We start from the raw sequence: 3,817 nt of genomic DNA on the forward strand, positions 1-3,817 counted from the left end.
GAGCTGAACGAACGCTCAGACATTCAAAAGGGGACGCTCGTTCTCGAGTAGAGTTCTTTCCAAATGAAAGAATTCCATTCTAAGTTATTTTAAGGAAAACCGAACGGTCTAAGACCGTACGGTGACGAGCGTCATTTATCAAAGGGAATGATTTAAGTTTCAGATTTCTCAACCTTAACAAATTTCCAGATTTCAACATTTTAACTTATACTTTATACTTCATATGATTCTCAAATTTATGAACTTTATAACTTTCACTTCCAAATTAATTCACATTCAACAATCATCACATTAATAACTCATACATTACAATATTCATCCATCATTCATACGTATCAACTAACATGCAAAACAAACCAGAAATCATATCCGATATCAGTGAACGTTCATAACAGCTCAAACATCATACTTTTCATACATGCAACTCAGATCATACAACAGGCAGGTATAAATTAAACATATAAGCTTCCCTTACCTGGACAGCAGTGTACGTTTAACAGTATAACTTGAATCTGCCCAACTATGACTTTCTACCCTCCAAATCTCTTTCTTACGCTCCTTAACTAAGTCCAACCAAAGAAAACTCAGAAAACTCAGTTTATATCCTTGCATGCAAATGAAACAGGGTTCGTAGTAACTCCAGAACTAGGGTATGGTTTGGAAACTTACCGGTTACAGAATCAAAATGGATTCGGATCAAAATGAAGCTCACTGGTCCGTGAACGTTCCTACGGTCTCTGAAAATTGATCGGAGTTGAAAGGAATGAGTAATAGTAGAGAGAAGATGAAAGTTCTTAGAGAGAAGTTGGAGAAGATGAAGGGTTTGGGTGCTGAGGAAGAAGATGAGTGGTGCAGGTGAGAGAGAGAGTTTTCAAAAATTCTGGTTTTGTTATACTCACGTTCGTTCGAACGAACGTCTCCCAAGCTGACACCTGCACACCAAACTCTGAATTGGAAGCTTCTCCCGCGACAGGTGGCATGTGTGCATGCAGTGTTTAGTGCGTTTTTAATGTTTCAGAGAAATGATGGGCGCGGCTTTCCGTGTATGTCAGAGAGGGATGGGATCAGATTAGGGAGTGGGTTTTAATGGCTGAGAAATGATGTGGCGTGCATAAGTGGTGAGGTGTCAGAATTATCTTTGCTAATTATCCAGGGTCTCACACTTAGTCATTTAATAAATTATTAAATAATAACTTATATTAAAATATTAATTATTTTTAATTTTGTTTCTTAATAATTTCTAATTATTTGATTGGTCATTTAATAAAGTTAAATTTAGAGAAATATATTTTATTTTTACTTATTAAAATATTATCATTTAAAAAATAATATATATTTATTAACCATACAAACTGTTTATATTGTCATATAAAAAATTATCTTCCATATAATTATATTGGTCATTTAGTAATTATTTTGACTTTTATTTAATTGTTATTTGATATTCTTATTTAATATTTATAAAATTATAATGTTTATTTCATATTTGACATTGAAAAAAAGAATATGTATTTTTTTTTACATTGGATATTATATGTTTCTTGATCAGATTTTTTATTTTTGTAAAAAAATAATAATTAACATTTGAAACAATAAAAAAACAGAACGGAATAGTAGGGTTTATCTATAAATAAGAAAGATTAGGTTAAGAAAACCAGAAAGAAAAGCAAAGAAAACAGAGAACGTAAAGGGGAAGCTCATCCGGGTAACGTTCAAACTTGGTTTCTTGGTGATGAAAATCTGTTTCTTTTGCTATTTGTTTGGGTTTTAATCTTTTGCTATTGTGTTGTGGCATACAGGGAATTATGTTTAAAGATTTTCATTATGATAGGAATTCAGCTTCAGCTTTCTTAGAGCAACTGGAGTTGCAGAAAGAATTCATTCCTGTGTTCTCGTTATCCCTCCCTCCTTGAGAACAGGACGAGGAAAAGTAAATGTTTTATTGAATGTTCTCTCAATTCACTGGGTCAAGTTCTTTTTTTTCTGAAGACTAAGAAGATTAAAGACATTGATGATCTCCAACGTGCATGGGAACAGGTTCAGTGTTTTGAATTTGACCTGAATTGGCTCAAACCTTTTGTTGAGTCTGTCCTAGAACTTGGTGAAAAAAAAATCTTTATAAAATTAGATATGGATGCAGTACTTGGATTTCCTTGAATAATTTTTAGTTTTTGTTTTAGTCTCTAAATAAGACAGAAGAGAACTGTTTTCTATGTTATTCCTCTTGTTTCATAATGGTGAGTTTAAATATATTTATAGAGTTTAGAATTTTTGATAATTTTCACATGATTACTAGGTCTAGGTATAATTAGTCTAACTGTACTAAACTCTATCTTTACTATAAAAATTTAAAAAACTGAACTTTTATATCCGTAGTTAACTGCTTCAGTAACTGCTTGCTTGCTTTATAATATAAAAACTTAAATAAAATTTAATTGCATAAGTTACATAAAAAAATTGATCAGAAAAACCTTAACAAAATCTATCCATTTATAAATTGCAATAATATAATAATTTTTAGTAAAAATAAATACTTAAATGAAAAATAATAATAAATTAGTATGATATATAATTATGAAAAGTATGATATATAAATATAAATTCATACAAATGACTAATTGTAACATCCCAAAATTATACAGTCATCAACTATATACTTAGAATAATCACATTAATCAATATGGCAAAACAGTTTTAATATAAAAGGGAGTAGAAATTCATAAATGGCCGAACGGCCTTTCATGTATTAATTAATGAGCGTTTACAAAATGAATGAGGACGAACGATTTACAAAAAATGACCGAATGTCCAAATATTTACAACCAACAAAAGAGCGCTCGCTCAAAGCCGCTCGCTATCCTAACTACACTAACTAAAATAACCGAACGCCTTCACTGTTCGGCCTTCACTTCAACTTCTACTAAGTTATCTTCAGCAATAACTTCTTCTTCAAGCGCTTGCTCCAGAGAAGCATCTCCCTCTGCTCACATCCACACGGATGATCATTGCATTTGACAAGACGGATATACATAGACAGACAACACAATGGAAATGCAAGGGTAAGCTTATTGAATTTAATTCAAGTCAGACAGATATTTCATACTTATCAAATTCAGAAATTAAATTCACAACATATACATTCAATTCATACAATAATTCCATCCAAATCCTGATACTAGACCGACCGTCCGGACTGTATGAATCCTGTGTAGCTAAGGCGTCCGTGCACTCAGGTGGGGTAACTGGAATGCTCATCAGTAGCCACCTGAGGTTAGTCTGTTCTGTCCAAGTTACAGTTATGGACTAGACCTCCTGTCATTCCCACGCATGACATACTCCTCTCTACTTGAGAACGAGCACTCACGGAATATCAGGATGAACCACCATCTAAGCTTACCACGTTCATACTTACAAATCTCAATTTCCATTCAAGAGTCGTTCCTCCCTGGAACGCTCGTTCAAAAATTCACAACCATAGTTCACCTCATATAATGTTCATCATTTTTAATCTTTCACTTTTATTTTCATTTTTGTCTTTTTTGTCTTTCAGTCCAAGTACCTAAAATCACTACCTCTTTATAACGAGAACTAATGTGAGGAACGAGACCGAAGAACTTGCCCTTTTCCAAGATAAAGTAATACCGGCTTCAAGATAAATGGACGACCTATATTACAAGGCGGCTCGACACGGTCGGTCGACCCAGATGGACGACCTACATTAAGAAGGGTGGTCGACACAGATGGATGATCTGTATTGACAATGGTACTCGACACTGTCGGTCGACACAGATGGATGATCTATATTAACAATGGTACT

At 33.4% G+C, this 3,817-nt stretch overlaps 1 long non-coding RNA gene across 1 annotated transcript; it reads left to right on the forward strand.

Moving 5' to 3' along the window:
* Nucleotides 1-1,516: 1,516 nt before the first annotated feature.
* On the forward strand, nucleotides 1,517-2,375 carry LOC148193592 (uncharacterized). The gene is made up of 2 exons (XR_015781879.1): nucleotides 1,517-1,705; nucleotides 1,800-2,375. It is a non-coding gene; the product is annotated as an uncharacterized LOC148193592 (long non-coding RNA).
* The last annotated feature ends 1,442 nt before the right edge of the window (nucleotides 2,376-3,817 follow it).

Source organism: Vigna umbellata, chromosome 9, assembly GCF_029865625.1.
Source record: "Vigna umbellata cultivar VRB3 chromosome 9, Vumbellata_1.0, whole genome shotgun sequence".
NCBI classification, from domain to species: domain Eukaryota; kingdom Viridiplantae; phylum Streptophyta; class Magnoliopsida; order Fabales; family Fabaceae; genus Vigna; species Vigna umbellata.